This window comes from Pangasianodon hypophthalmus, chromosome 28 (genome assembly GCF_027358585.1).
Source record: "Pangasianodon hypophthalmus isolate fPanHyp1 chromosome 28, fPanHyp1.pri, whole genome shotgun sequence".
Lineage (NCBI taxonomy): Eukaryota > Metazoa > Chordata > Actinopteri > Siluriformes > Pangasiidae > Pangasianodon > Pangasianodon hypophthalmus.
This window is the reverse complement of record NC_069737.1, coordinates 14892093-14909520: the sequence shown is the minus strand read 5'-3', so window position 1 is coordinate 14909520 and position 17428 is coordinate 14892093. Positions and strand designations below refer to the sequence as shown.

The 17428-nt window shown below is 38.3% G+C and overlaps 1 protein-coding gene across 4 annotated transcripts in view; it reads right to left on the bottom strand.

The window, feature by feature from the left end:
- The window catches only part of sorbs2a (sorbin and SH3 domain containing 2a), a 53077-nt gene extending 48156 nt beyond the window's left edge, over positions 1-4921 (bottom strand). The window contains exon 1 of one of the 4 annotated variants that reach the window (XM_053230819.1): positions 4409-4921. The gene's annotated coding sequence lies outside the window, so the exon portion shown is untranslated. The remainder of the gene's footprint in view (positions 1-4408) is intronic. The other 3 variants (XM_053230820.1, XM_053230821.1, XM_053230822.1) reach the window with 3 other exon arrangements.
- Positions 4922-17428: the final 12507 nt, after the last annotated feature.

Genomic DNA, 17428 nt, shown 5'->3' with positions numbered 1-17428 from the left:
ACATCATTAATATTATAAATACTCTAATCAGATTTGTTATCACAGTGTACAGTGTACCTAACATCCATAACGGCTGTCTGTGTGGGCTCAAAAGGGAATAACAATTAACCAAATAAGGCTTAACAGTAGCTTAGGCATCTCGTCATTAAAGTTCTTCAGGGTTATTTTTTGCAACACACACACACACACGCAGGGAATGTGTCGACATGGTCAGTCCAGGCTCGTCTCAACACCCAATCCATTATGAGAGTGAATATGATGAATATGAGCTAAGTGTTCCTGGCTCTAGAAGTGGCAGGTTATAAAAAGGATCGGCGGCGTGTCAACATATAAACACACACACACACACACACAAATACACAACCCCAATAATAAATCTGCAAGCATATGGAGTTACTACGAGGCAAGACAGTCCAAGAAATTGTGCTTTCCACAAACCAGTACAAGTGGTTAAAGTCATGAGAAAACTGTTGCTAGGCAACGCAGACCTTAAGCTAACTAATGGATACGGTTCGTATTTCAGCTAGCTAGCCTGTTATAGCTGTCAGGTCTTTTATTTAAACAATGTAAGGACATAGTGAAAATAGAATTGAGACAAATCTTTAAGAAATCAACACTTCCCTCAGATGTGCTGCAAATTTCCAAAACTCCATACGACTAGCACTGTAAATACACTTATAAATAAAAATACAAACATCCATGGGTTCTGCTATATATTGGGAAATGTCACAAATTCAAGCTATCAGGAGAAACGATTTTAACTAACTTTAATTAAGCTAACTTAGTTAAACAAATTACCTTCATAGTAATAATAATCCACTGTTATCTTCCCTGTTAAAGATCAACAATCATCATTACGCATTCTTAATAAATTATGAAGTTTTTTAAATTTGTTCGGAAATCATCAAACAGTGAAAAACGTTTCTGAATATTATACCTATTTTATATACTAATATAGATATAATATTTATAGCTATTATATATATATATATATATATATATATATATATATATATATATATATATATATATATATGAATATTATGTTCTATATTATATTGTAAACTACTGTACTCTACTGTACTACAATGTACTATACTGTAAACTACTGTACTCCACAGTAAACTTCTGTACTACGTTGTATTATACTGCAATCTACTGTATGATATAGTACTCCATACTCTTCTGTACCACACTGTAAACTATTGTACTATACTATACTCCACTGTAAAGTATTTTACTCTACTGTACTATACTGTACTCTACACTAAACTACCATATTATACTGTAAACTACTGCACTGTACTATACTGCACTACACTGAAATCTACTGTACAATATTTTACTATACCATAAGCTACAGTAAACAACTATATAATATTGGACACTACTGTAAAGTATTGTACTATAATGTACCAAAAATATTTGGAGAATTTCAAATCATTCAAGACATTAATTTACAAAATAATAACCAATAATTGCAGTTTGTCCATAATCTACGTACATCAGCAAATATTTCAACGCATCAGCAAACCTTTTTTTTGCATAAAATCTCTCAGAAAGATCTCTGCAAATAGATGTGTGTGTGTGTGTGTGTGTGTGTGTGTGTGTGTGGCCTGCACATTGCATATAATGAATCTGCAGTTTGTTCTTCTGGCCCATTTACAACCACTAAGCCCAGCTTTTTCTGACCTGGGACATTAGCCAACTGTACGCACACACACACACACACACACACACAAATAAATAAATAGATACACTGCTGGCACTGGGTTCGTGAAAACTAGTTTAGCATTTTTAATTTACATCTTACAAATTGCGAGGTGTGTATGCACTCATTTCAGACCCTACAAGCTGTTCTGTGTGTGTGTGTGTGTGTGTGTGTTTACACGCAACATACGCACCACAGATTCACGAACACATGCCATTTGTATGAAATTACAAATCACAAACTATATCAGTGAAAGCAACAATACTTTCTTTTCACTTCTTCAGATCAACAAACTGCTTAACAAAAAATACTAATTTTATTTACATAACAGTTTATCAGCTTTAGCTAGGCTAACCATCTACCTAACAACACCAGCTACCTAGACAATACTTTAGCTAGGATATTTTATTATGTAATTAAAAACATATCTGAGGTCAGCAGAAATATAGTTAATATTACGTACATAATTTTATTCAAATTAATTATCTCATATCACTAACTAACTTTAGGAAATTGTTTTATTCTCTTTTATTGTTTTATTATAAAAACAGTAACCAGGGTCCCCAGAAAGTTAGCTAATGTTAAATTAGAATATTATGACGACATCATGAAATTAGTTTGCGATTGGCTAATCAAATAATATTAATAAGCTCCGCCCTTAACGGCCCGAAGAAGCCCATCACTAGATATTGAGGTTGAACCATTATGATGTGCTAAAGCTGACTAGCAACCTTTAGATAAAGGCTGATGCCGCAAGGGTTTCCTCATTTCTTTACATGAGCTGACACACACACACACACACACACACACACCTTATAGCACAACCCAGCCGTGCAGATCTGATGACGCAGCGATAACAGATGTACAGTGAGTTTCTATGGCCGTGTACCACTGCAGTTTAGCAGAAAGAGGCTATTGTCTGTACACACACGCACACACACACACACACACACAGGTAAGAGGAAATGAAAGTGTGTGTGTGTGTGTTCGCTCTCTCACTTTCAGTGCTACCTCTGCACCAGAAACAGGAGGTCAGCTTTCCCCATCCCTCCATTACCTCATCCTGATCACACAGCTACTTTACATAAGTATAAGCAGGGAACGACTGTTTACAGGCCTAGCTGCTTTTATGTAAATGACAACACGAACAAACTTTTTTCATGGATGTTCCCAAACATTAAATGTAACTACAAAAAGAATAAAAATGTATGGCGAGTCATACTTTAATAAACGAAAATAAAAATGTAATCGTTGGCAAATTGCTGTGATATAAGAGGAATAAAACACTTCGGGATGTGATAGTATAGGAAAATAATCAACTTTAGGGTGGGAACAGAAACTCTGTTTCATCACACCACCCCATTGTTGATTATTTTCCTAAAACATCATTTCCTCAAGTGTTTCATTCCATAATTTCCTTAAATAATGTAGTAACCTATATTATATTATTAACCTATATAATAAGCAAGTAACCAATATTATGTTTCTCTTAATATGCTCTTCCATTTTCTAGCAGATACCTAAAACATTACTTTTTCAAGTGTTATATTCCTTACATAGTTAAGTAACCTATATTATATTATATTATTAGCCTATATAGTATGCAGCATCTGAATAACTGTCAGCAGCTATGATTGAATTATGCTATTTTTCCTCAATCTTTTTTTCATAAACTCCATAACGTCTTTTAAACCCCTACTTCTTATAGAATACTGTTGTGTTTCTCACAGTATTCTAGTCAAATACATAATTTAAACGAGTTTTACATATTTATTGGTTGTTAGCTCGGTTTTTCCTGTGGGTTGCTAACATGCTAATCGACTTGACGGTTACAGGCTCGCGACCACGTCGGAATTCATACGCGCACGCGCGCGCACGCATGAACGCGCACACATACACGCCACGAGCTCCCAGTTAGGCGCGAGATGTTTAATTCTTTTGTTGTTGTTGTTGTTACTGGACGAAATTCTCGCTAATGTAAAGCTTGTTAAATAGTAGGGATTAAAAACAAGGCCGTGTATTGTCGCGGGATGAGAATTAATCCACGTTTTAATGTTAACGTGATCTCTATCTCGGGTTTCGGTTAAAGCGGATTAAAGAGATAAAAAGGCTGACAGGACGGGTTGCGTCCCAAACCGCATACTACACTAAATAGTAGCCTATGTCTAATTAGTGTCAAAATAGCTAGCATAATAGCTAGTTAGTGAAAAGTTAATGATATCCGTTAAAAATGACTCGATATGATAAGTCAGATGGCACACATACACTTATACTGATATAAACGACAATAACTGCTGGGTAAAACTTAGCAAGTGTGCTACGGTTGCTATGGAAATGCCGTTACATGTCGAAGAATGATCAACACCAAACCTAGCCTATTTAGGCGTACTATAGCAAGTTAGTGTTCAGCGTGTGGTTTGGGATCGAGCCGTAAGCCAGATTGCTAAAATAGCGCATTTTATAGCCGTCAGTCACTCAGTCAGTTAGAGAGAGGCTTTCCAGGTTACCATGACAACCGACCACTGCATGTGGCCGCGTCCCAATCCGAACACTCCGACACTACACAGTGCTCCTCTATAGCCTGGGTGCACTCTTTTGACTCTTTTGTGACGTAGTAGTTTTAGTAGGCGACTATAGTACACTACACTATACTAGGCTACGCGGTTTGGGATGAAGCCCATGCACGGTGCTGCTTACCTCCGCTAATTTACGCCGCAGAGTGGAGTGGCCTCGAGCTCTCGGTTCCGCGTGCAGCTTATGTGTATATATATATATATATATATATATATATATATATATATATATATATATATGTATGTATATTTACATATACATATATATAGTTATATTATGTATAATATACAAATATAAAGTCCATGAAAGAGTGAAGAAAAAAAAATAATAATAATTCCGGGTCCGTGTAGCGGTGCACCTGCTCACGCGCTCTTTAAACAAAAAAGAAAAAAAATTAAATTAAGAAAAAAGAAAAATAATAAACAATGCAGCCGCAGAGGTGAGCGCGCGCCTGAGTGAACCTCCGTCTCGGTCCGGCGGCGGCTCGCGCCTACTGTGTGAGTCGGCTTTGCGGTTCCCCGGTCCTCTTTTTTCTGTTTTTTTTTTTTTTTTTTTTTTTTGCACGCGAGAGGAAACGCCTCTCTTTAGCAGATAAAAGACGGAGAGAGAGAGAGAAAGAGAGAGAGAGAAAGAGAGAGAGAGAAAGAATTCGAGTCTCGCACGCGCTCGACGAGACGAGATGCCGGCGCGCGCGCGCTCGCTCGGGTACAGTGAAGTTGAGCGGGGGGGGGGGAGGGATGAGGATGAGGGAGTTTATTTATTTATTTATTTATTTATTTAAGCATAGAGATGGGCGGCTCGCGCTTTGTGTCTAACGAAACAAAACGTCTGCGCGTTGAGAGCGTGAATATTTAATAAACGCACCGGTCTCGCGCAGGTTCCCGACAGCCACATCCACGGATAAAACACCGCATTGCGATGATACTGATCACAAGATGCAACAGTATATTAAAGGATTTGATTCATTTTGCATATCGTGGCCGCTTACTGTATATCAGTGTATCAAAATGTCAGTAATAAGCTGTCATAATATCGCAGTATCAATTAGCAAACGATATATTGCACAGACCTACATGCTGTTTCCAAGAGTTACCGCTTTCCCCTGTTCAGGTTGAGTTCGCTGTGGATCCGGAGCCTATCCCGGGAACACCGGATGCAAAGTGGGAATACACTGCACCATACACACACATACACACACACACACACACACACACACACTCAGTCACACCTAACCTAACCAGTCCACCCTCCAGCATGTTTCTGGAAGGTGGGAGGAAACCGGAGAACCCTGAGGGAAACCCACACGGGGAGAACGCTAACAGATCTAGCAATCTAACTGTACTAGCAGGTCCACTCACCGGGGACACCAACGAGCTCTGCTATTTCTTTCCGAACTTTATTTAACTTCATAACGTCTCATATACATTTAATAAGATGACAGGGTCAGTCGATTTACAGCGTCGTAGCTAATTTGTACGCTTGCTAGCATAAGATGAAACCCATCCATCCATCGTCTGTGCCGCTTTTCCTACACAGGGTCACAGGGAGCCTGGAGCCTCTCCCAGGGGACTCGGAGGACACCCTGGACAGGGTGTTAATCCATTTTAGGGCACAATCACACACACACTCACACACTACGGACAATTTGGAAATGCCAATCAGCCTACAACTAGAGGGAGGAAACCACAAAGCACGGGGAGAACATGCGAACTCCACACACACAGGGCGGAGACGGGAATCGACGGGTGTGAGGCAAACGTGCAAACTGTTATGATGTCATGTCAAGAAACGTGAGTGGGTCAAAGAGTGCAACGCAATAGACCACGAGTCTAATCGATGTGGATGCGTAAGAGACTAGGGTTAATTTACGTTATCTTGATAGCAGTAATGATCCTAATCGATCATTTATAATCCAGTAAACACACTCAGTACTCTCTTTTTCTTACATTATTCACACATTGGAGAGGCTTCCCTCTCACTCTGACCCACATAACACAAACCTTGCATCAGCAACTGCAGCAGAAGCTCCCATCATCGCAATAAAGCATGTCAGAAACACACACCGGGAAACACTCACTTCTCTGCTACGCTAAGCACTTCGTCCCTGAGTCAGGTATGATCCATTAACACGTCTGAGGAACGATTATCGGAAACTGCGATGTGCTTTTTCGCTTATTCTTCAGTCTGGTTGCCAGGTTGAAGGACATTCTTTATAAAGATATTGTATACATTTCAAGAGATAACTAATCATTTATTTAATTAGTTTTTTAGCTAAAATAGGTACAATGGTGAAACGTATCGTGGTGTATGCCTAATTAGTTAGATTTCTTTAAAAATCTGTTTCAGTGGTTTTAGCTGTGCTTTATAGGCCAACTTAAACAAATCATTTTCTGTTTATTTTTCTAGTGAGTATTACATCAGTTAGTCTGGGCACAAATCCTAAAACAACAACTCACACTCACTCACTCACTCACTCACTTTCAGTCACTTGTCAAGGTTGTGGTGGATCCAGAGTCTATCCCGGGAACAGAGCGTGAAAACAACAAGTATTTGTAATAAATATTAATATTTAGTAAAAGGTAGAGTATATGTAAATAGGTGAAGCTGTTTCAAATACACCATCTCAGTGCAAAAGCTGGCCAGCTGTAAATTGGAAAAACATCTGCGCCCACTGTAGTCTCAGATTCCTGAGATTCTTGGCTGAAGTATTCTGCATTCTGAGATGCTTTTCTGCTCACCACGGTTGTAAAGAGTGGTCATTTGAGTTACTGTAGCCTTCCTGTCAGCTTGAACCAGTCTGGCCGTTCTTCTCTCATCAGCAAGTCGTTTCCACCTGCAGAACTGCCGCTCACAGGATGTTTTTTGTTTTTCGCACCATTCTGTGTAAACTCTAGAGACTGGTTACAAACAGGCTACAGTCAAAGTCACTGAGATTTTTTCCCTCATGTTTGATGTGAACATTAACTGAAGATCTTGACCTGGATCTGTATGATGTTATGCATTCCATTACATTTGTATTATACAGAAACATAACTATGCTAATTTGCAAATTAAATTTATACTCTATTAAGTTTGTTCAAATGTCAGAGAAATCATTCTTTCAAAATGTATTGTATGTTAGCAAAACACATGCTATGGCCAACACTCAAGCACTATAATATAACATATAATATTAATAGTACAATAATAATTTTTACCAAATGGATTTCAGGTAGTTAGAGCATTATAGAAGTCTCCAGTTGGTGATATTGATGTAGGGAAAATACGTGGAACTGGCGACTCGTGTCTGGAAAGTAATGTTTTTTTAGGCTCCAATTTTACATTTGGACGTAATTAGAGTCATAAATAAATTACTTTTGGGAGAATAAGTAGACTTAGCCCCTAACTTTCCATCCATAAAATATATTTGTGGCCCTCTGGGGACCTTCCTTCACCCTTGTAACACAGTAAATGGTTCAGTCCGTAGCACAGAGATTCATTGTTTAAACGCGGCTATGATGCTAATACGAATGTAAGCATGTAAAAAGAGAAAGCAACAAGAAAGAAAACTGGTATTTTATAAAAGTGTATCTTATTAGAAAAAAGGTGAGTTTGTTATCAGTTGGAGTTACAGCTAGTGCTAATGTTTGTTATATCCCTAATTAAATGCTAGCTGAAGTTTAGCATTTTCAGACGCACAGCTTTTTGATATAGTTAGTAATAGGCATGAAGTGCTAACCTAGCCTAAAAATCAATAGGCACTTTTTTTTTTTTTTTTTGCATTGTGACTAGCACACTACATTAACACTATCACACACGGGATTGTGCGTCACCACAAATCAGCCCGACCAAATTAGCATTGAAGTGGGAGATCAAAGACGCCCAAATATAACCTGAGCGCTGATTACTGACCTTTTGGCTGGAATACACCCACATGTGAGGCTGGACATCTGGTATGCGGGGCTCTGATAGCTGAAGAAGCAGGTTGAAGAGGAGGAGGTGAGCTCTGACCTCAGAGAAGACCAAAGACGGACGAACGCTAAAATAGCACTAACGAGCCTGTAGAGCTTGTCCATCCTGATGTCACTGACATGCTTCCATTAGCTGAAATCGCCCAGATGGATACTTGCTTACACAAAGGTCACACATTACCAAGCAGACATAATACCAGAGTTTTTAAATGTTTAAAAAAAACCTTACAGCTATCTAGCTTTCAAAGAGCTGTCATTGGAGTATGTTAGAAAAACAATGCTAGTTTTAATCTAGCGTATTGTTTAGTGTTTATACAATGGGTTAACATTCTGTCACGTTAAATATAACATTAAAGAAATATTAGCTAACATTATGTGTATGTGTATTTTTTTACTAAGCAGCTCTCAGTTTAACTAAAGGTATTTTTTAATCATTTAAAATGTGGTAACTGTTTGCTAAGGCTAGGTAACTTGGATTAGCCTTCTATTGGATAAGCTGGCTAGAATTACAAGAGGTTGTCATTATAGTTTGCTAGTTAATCATAAATGCCTAGCCAGCTAACAATAACTTGAGTCCACAAGTTACATCAATATTTATTTGGGGAAAGTTGCACATATTCAGAGATGTGCTACGTACATGCTGAAATTGAATTTCTGCACTTCCCATTCAGATTACACAAATTACTTCAGATTACACAAATTACTTCAGAATACACAATGTGTAGTTCACACCTTTGAGGTTGCCAGGTTTTTGGAGTAAGTAAGTGTCAGAGACATTTTTTTCAACCGGTTTCAAATGGTTTTTGCATCAATAGCATCGTTATCACCAAGCAGTTGCCTTTAAAGCTGAAAAAAAAAAAAACAGGGATAGAAAATGCGGACTGAAGAAGGAATTTTTTTCTCCCTGTGCAAGATACAATTTAAAACAAATATATAAATAAAAATTTAATGAATGAGAAATAGCAATCTGAAATAAATCTCAGTTATACTGTAGTTATCACATTAATCACAAATTTAGTTTCATTTAACAAAATGGCCTCCGCATTCATTCTTCAGCAGCTTATAAAATAGCACTTGATCCAGCACATCCTATTATTTTGTATTTTATTTTTTTATATCATGCTCAAATGTGGAAAACTCTTGTAATTTCTGAGTTAAGTTTGTAGTTATGTTTGAGGTCTGAATACCGATGCACACAAATTCTGGTAATTAATCCTCCCTGCGCACACGTAACGCAGCTCTGTATACAGAACTAAGGTATAAGGTAGGGACTGTGATCAGGCTAAAAAGCTAGCTAGTTTGATCATTCATAGTATTTCATAAAAACAAGGTATTATTTAAGTTGAAACAAAAATAAGCTGTTGTGCTGTAGTAGCTACACATTACCTAGCTAGCTTAACACTTGGGGAAAATATTTGACTCTGCATCAAAAATAACAATATAATAAAACAATGTGTAGCATAATAGCATATGGAGCTTTGAAACTAGGGACACACACACACACACACACACTCAGACCTTTTTCACACCAGTTAGTGGTGAAGTCATGCACAGGTCTCTAATTTTCTCACACACAACCCCTAAATGTATTGTACAGTGTTCTTAATAGCGTTCTTGAGCTCCATCTGTCTTCTGTTCTCTCACTCTTACACACACACACACATATACACACACTGAGTGGCAGAGAGTGACATAGGCCGGAAAAAATAACTCTCTTATCAACAGCTCCCGTCCAAACACTCGTCACATCTAGAAAGTTCAGCGTGAGCACCAATAAAAAAAAACCCAAGCTTATCAGCATCTGGTTAGCGTTAGCCACCTAGCATTCCAGACAAGGCATTTGGTGCAAGGTCACGACATAACCATGTCCCAGCTTTGATTTTTTAAAATTCTTATGGTTATAATATTATATTATAATATTATATTATTATATTTCATTTGTTAGCATGGCTGAATCATAGCATTAGCATGATTGTTTGGTTAGCAGTTGATGTTAAGTGTAATTACAGCTGAATTTTAGGGAGACGGATTTTGACAGACAGAAATCTTTTGTAACTTGTTAGCTAGCTTTAGTTATTTAGCTAGCTATGTTAATCAGCTTTACCAGTTTTTTTTTCCAATTTGAGTGGGAAAGAATTCCTGCAAAATAGCCACACGTGAAATCCGACTGAATTAAAACCCGATTTTGGATTAATTCGGCCAGCTATTCTGGAATGTCCTTCTATTAAAGTCTGTCCGCTCGGCCGCCATCTTGACGCCGCTTCACAACGTCGATGCATTTCATATGTGATTGCATCACTAATCACAGCTAGCTGACTAGCTTGTTGATAACAAAAGACAAACTAGGAATCATCTGTGCGTTTTTTTTTTTCTCCCAAAGAACTGATCCCTGGTCCTTTATTGAAAATGGTAATCTGGGGTTTGCTTCAGCTGAACTGTGCCTCATGCCAGGTAACGTAACTGGTTCAGCTTGTCATGTTACTTCCTGTTTCTATGTTTGTGATGCCAAAGAAACCGTTAGAATGGTTATATGATGATATATAAAAAAGACATTCATAGGACTAGAGTGCTGCAATTAGCTCAGCCATTTGTGGCTATGTTTAGAGCTCACACACACTCACACACACACACACATAGCAGAGGTGTCATGCTGCGACACTTTTCTTGCTAACATACGTTAACACGGTGGTGCATCGGCATAGCACTTATACCTACACACAGAGAAGAAAGAGGGAGAGAGAGAGAGAGAGGGGAAGAGAGAGAGAAAATGGTACAGGAATAGAAAGTTTCTCACCTGCATGAAGTCACACTGCTTCAAATCTTTCATGGATTTGTGTTAGAGAGTGAAAAAACAAATTTGTGTGTGTGTGTCTGTGTGTGTGTGAAGATTTTTACATTCTGCAAACAACACAGGTGAAATTCACTTCAGCGCAATAACAGCCTCATAACAATCTTAGCAATTTAGCAATCTGCCTCTTATGTTTACACTCACACATGCACACACACACACACACACACACACACACCCCTTGTCCTCTTGAGGTGTCCATGATTCTTACGTCAATGTGCTGCCCAACGTGCGGCTATTTTCGCAAAAATCTTCCTTATTATGTTCAGCTCAATAGGAACAATCTGCAAAGTCATCCTCAACAAGATGGCAGCGCTGTAGGCGTCTGAATTTAAACACAATGCGACATCTAGCTTTCCTTTATCTTATAACCATGACAATGTTTTTCTAATGAAGGTATTTTTTTTTATCTGGTTTATTTAGCTGGTTTTATCTAGTTTACCTGGGTTACCTTACTTTGTTGTTCTAGTGATAGTATATACTAACAAGAACTAACTAGCATGCTAGCATATGTGTCTAGCTATTTATGTTTAGCTAAGAAGCCCTCATTCTTACACCATCCAGTTAGCTATATTATCACAAAACTTTATGCTGTTATTAGCTAGCTAACTTTAGAAAAAAATTTTAATGGTTGAAAAGATTATCTTATTTATAATGGCCGTGTGATAAGACATGACATTCATGGTAACAACGTGTTATCTATGTGGATGATTTTAGCCCCTGGACCGGAATCTATGACATTTGGGTTTAACATGTTTAACTAAAAGCCATTTATTTTTATCCAATGTGACCTATAGGTTAACACATAATGACCTGTGGGTTAAAGGTCAACGTGTATGTCATTACTTTCCGAGGTCTATTTATGCATTCAGACACCGTGGCTCTGTCCGAACAGCTAGCATTCATGACTAGCCAAGGTTTTGTATGTATTCCTATAGTTTTACAAATGTAACCTTTTTATGATAAAATAAAATAAATAAATAAATAAAAAATGATTAAAAAAAAAAAAGCTGTACTATGGATACCATGAAGCTAGTGCTACTTATTTTTAAGTATATTAACTTAGCTTATCTTTCTGTCTTGTTAAACGCTAAGATTAGAACTCGTCTATCACAATTTAGCATACATCCCGATCTTCAACTATTTCTCTCTTCCTTTAACCCTCATTACACTAAATCTTGTCCTCCTGCCTCTTTATAAGGCGCCAGAGATTGACTTTTGACCCGCAGTTACTCAACAATGAAGCTGAACTTGGTGGAAGTTGTATAAAGGCCCAGGACCTAGCCTGCCCAAAGGCACTCCTTTTCTGATTGGAATGTGTGGGAAGGCATTCCTGTATTAAAGCTCTGCATTCTTGTCATCACTCCTTCGTTTTTTTTCCTATTCCTGGGCATGAGTCCGAGGGTCATGTGTGCTTGAGCTGAGACGTCGCTTCCTTTTGAAATTTGCACAGCTGCAACCATAGAAGGCGAAGCTAGTGGGAGAGGAAGTGCTTGCCGATTTTCCCAGATTCCACACTTAGCAGATGTATAAGCCCCTTTACTACGGATTCACTGTGATTCATAGCACTGCATAATCACTAGCACAGTTTAACAATGTAATATGTAGCTTTATTGCCACTTCTCATGTATTAGTTTTGACAACTGGCTGAAAGAGAGGAAGAGAGACGAGAGTGGAACAATAAACACCTGCTCAAGGACTATACAGATCAATTACAAAGAGCCATTACTTAATTACTTGCCTCAGGAAAAGCTGTAACCTTCCTGGCATTAGTGTGTGTGTGTGTGTGTGTGTTTCCTACAAATAGAACAAAGTAAAACAGCTGGATTATAAGAAAAAATATACAGTAGTTTGTTGACTGATTATACATGTTTCATCAGCAATTATCTCAGTTATGTAACATGTTGGGTTAATTCTGCTGTGTTTGGTATTATTTTCATATTTCTCTCTTTGGTGTTGGATCAACATAGTGTGTATAGTGTGTGGCGTTAGACCGGTCCTGCTGTGATTGGCTACGTTGTGTTGATAATAGGATATATTGTGTTGAGCCAACCATGTGAGGTGTTGAGTTGATGGTTGACTATTAGCCTTGGATTCATGCTGCAGGGTTTGCCGTTGGTGTGATCCTACCGTGTTTGGTATTGGGTTCATCCTGGCATGTTCAGATTTGGGGTGATTGCGCCATATTTGTGGCTGGTTTGATAATCGACTATTGATCTTATGTTCGTCCTGTCTGGCTTGGTATTGGTTTGATCCAGTCGTGATTAATGTTAGGTTGATCCTAACGTGTTTGGTGTTGGGTGCTTCTTGCCACATTTGGTGTGTGTTCATCCTACTGTGTTCGGTGTTGAGGTGATCAATCGTGGTTTGGTTGATCCTACTGTGTTTGGTTTTAGGTTCACTCTCCTGTGTTTTGTGTTGAGTTGATCATGCCGTGTTTGGTGTTAGGCTGATCCTAACGTGTTTGGAATTGGGTTCATTTTGGCATGTTTGGTTTTGGGGTGATTGTGCCGTTCTTGGTGTTGGATTAGGTTGACTTTTGGACTCAGGTTCATGCTGCCAGGTTTGGCAATGAGATGATTGCACTGTGTTTGGTGTTGTGGTGCATCCTGGCATGTTTGGTGTTGGGTTCATTCTATTGTGCTTTGTGTTGATCACAGTGTTTGATATTTGGCCAATCGTATTGTTTGTTTGTTATTGGGTTCATCCTGGCATGTTTGGTTTAGGGGTGATTCTGCCGTGTTTGGTGTTGGGTTGATCCTACCGTGTTTGGTATTGGGTTCATCCTTCTGTGTTTGGTGTTGGCTAGATTTTGCTGTACTTGGTTGATCATGCCGCATTTGGTATTAAGTCGATGGTGCTGTGTTTGGTACATGGCTGTTATTTCATGCTGTGCTAAGCTATACTGATGAAGAATCGATGCTTCACAGTGTGTCAGCAAGCAATTGAGGCAAAATGTATTGTTCTGTCTTTCTCTCTCTCACACACACACACACACATTCTGTAGTTCGTATTGAACATGCTTGTCCACTCAATTCCCGGAAGTCGTCCGAATGACATTTTAACCCACTGATTAATGGCTCGTGTTTAATTAGACTGGACGAGGTTCCTGCTCAATAATGGGCCACTCCTCTTCTACGCTATTAACTAGCGGACTGAAAACAAGGTGCTCTCCATTGATAATAGCAATATATCCAGTGCTTAATTTGTGAATTAAAAGGAACAGTTGGAACAGTGAGGAAGTGACCAGTCTAGAGCCTAGAGCTTTAGTTTGATAACTGCGGTATACTGATTGCAGCTGAAACACGTTTGTTTTGTACGAGTGTTTACAAGGTATATTTCTTTCCCAAACGTGATATCTCATTCCATACTCTTCTATACTTCTCTAAGATATCTACTGTCTTTTTGCATTTTTTTTATGTTAAGTGTTTTTGCATGACAACTGAATGTTTCCAGTCCCAGCACAATCTATTACCAAGAGTTAGATGCAATGCATAGATCTATTTCAAGAAAAGACAACCTAGTTAAAGTCAAAATGACTCATTGAATGAAGACGTTTAAAGGCTAATCCAGCAAAAACAGCATGAGGAATATGAATAACAGAACATTCTAGATTACATGTAGTCCTGTACTCCCTAGGAACATGCAATTCGGTGCAAGGAAAACATGCAGTTGCGGGTTTGTTAAAGTGATTTTGTGTTTTTGGAAATAACATTCTGACACAGGTACAGTGTGTCAATAACAAACTCTGAGTGTTTGTTGTATATAACAACCTAATTATTACAAAGTTCTAGTAGCTAATTACCAAGATAGCTAGCTATTTAACTTTATTAACTGTATATATTAGTTATAATATATTATTATAACTAATATATGCTCTATGCTCTATGTAGCTATTATCTAACTATCTATAGTTAATAACTTATTATATAGCATTATAGTGAGCTAGTTATATATGTGTAGCTAATTTACTAACCAAACAGGACCTTGTTTTAATGCTGGCTAATTTATTTATTAGCATCTTACTTCATAGGATTTAATATGTTCAGTTAAACATTTCTATCACCATATTATTATCAATCTCTCTCTCTCTCTCTCATTCACAAACACACACACACACACACAGTATGACCTCCACACACAGTTTATCAGTGTAGAAGAGGGATGACGTGCCACTGCAGTAGATTATAATCAAATATAACCTCAAACACACACATGCACACAAACACACACACATACACACGCACACACAGGCCTGGTTTTTAGAGTGCTTTCCAGTAGCAAAGGCATTAAATCTGCTCTGTGTGTGTGTGTGTGTGTGTGTGTGTGTGTGCACTGTGCAAGAGCACACCATAATGATTTTATCCTGCTGCTGTGCTGGGACTTGGTTAGTCTATCAATCTAAATATACCCCTGCTTTTACTCCAAAAACACATACACACACACAAAGAGAAAGTTTTAATGCCGTTGCTACTGGAAAACACTCTAAAACCCAGGCCTGTGTGTGTGTGTTTGTGTGTGTGTGTTTGTGTTTATAATCGTTAAAAAAGGGCAAAGAGAGAGAAGAAAGAGCAGAGACATGGAAACTGACAATTAATCCAGAAAATTTCTAACCACACACACACACACACACACAAGGAATGAGATGTTTGAAGATGACTCATTGAACCCCATGTGCCATTCCACTCTCACTTCCTGCTGCTGTTGCTAGGTGACGGCACACAAGATCTTGAAATATGTGTGTGTGTGTGTGTGTGTGTGTGTGTTAGAACTTTTCTGACTTAATTGTGTAACCCCTCATTATGCCCCCTTACACACTGTCTGACATTGTACCCTACTCCCATGAGCACACAGATGCGATCATGTCCCAAACCACACCTTGTTCACTACATGGTCTGTGCATCGTCTTGCCCCAACAGAGGGCATTTTGGGTAGCAGTTTAGGTCTGTGGTGCATTGTGGGATATAAAGAGTGCCAGACAGTCTGCTCTACGCTTTAAAGCAAAATGGCGCACTCACAAAACAATGCTTTGTGTAGTGGATAGGGTGTAGAATCAGGGGTAGCACATCTAACTCAAGTCCATAGACACAGTCATTTGGAGTCCTACAGCGCCCTCTGCTGTTCATTAACAATTTACACACAACATTTAAAAACTTTTTATTAAGCTCCAGTGTTTTGGAAGAATGCACTTTAGAGTAAATCAGTGTAATATATTGTAAGCTTGGTGAATCAATGAATCAGTGTTTTAGATTAGATTAAATTAGATTAGGGAGTTTGTTGTCATTCTAGCCGTATACAACACAGTAGAACAAAATTATCTTCTCCAAGGCTTCGGTGCAACATTTTAGAAAGTGACAACTGTGAACATATTCGACAGAAGCTAGTGCAGAATTAGGAGGGGAAAAAAGTGGCCCCACCCTGTGTGTATGCGTTTGCACCTTCTCCCCATGCTTCACCTCTCACTCATTGTATACTGAGTGAACAGAACCAGTGTATGTTTACTGAATCAAAATGAATCACCGTCTGCTTACTGAATCAAACAGAATCACTGTATGCTTACTGAATCAAAATGAATCAATGTATGCTTAGTGAATCAAAATGAATCACTGTCTGCTGAGTGAATCAAACAGAATCACTGTATGCTGAGTGAATCAAAATGAATCACTGTCTGCTTAGTGAATCAAACAGAATCACTGTATGCTTACTGAATCAAAATGAATCAATGTATGCTTAGTGAATCAAAATGAATCACTGTATTCTTAGTGAATCAAACAGAATCAATGTATGCTTAGTGAACCAAAATGAATCACTGTATGCTGAGTGAATCAAACAGAATCACTGTATGCTGAGTGAATCAAAATGAATCACTGTATGCTTAGTGAATCAAACAGAATCACTGTATGCTGAGTGAATCAAAATGAATCACTGTATGCTGAGTGAATCAAACAGAATCACTGTATGCTGAGTGAATCAAAATGAATCACTGTATGCTTAGTGAATCAAAATGAATCACTATGTGCGTAGTGAATCAAACAGAATCACTGTATGCTGATTGAATCAAACAGAATCACTGTATGCTGAGTGAATCAAACAGAATCACTGTATGCTGAGTGAATCAAAATGAATCAATGTATGCTTAGTGAATCAAAATGAATCACTGTATGCTTAGTGACTCAAACAGAATCACTGTATGCTGAGTGAACCAAAATGAATCACTATGTGCGTAGTGAATCAAACAGAATCACTGTATGCTGAGTGAATCAAAATGAATCACTGTATGCTGAGTGAATCAAAATGAATCACTGTATGCTGAGTGAATCAAAGAGAATCACTGTATGCTGTACA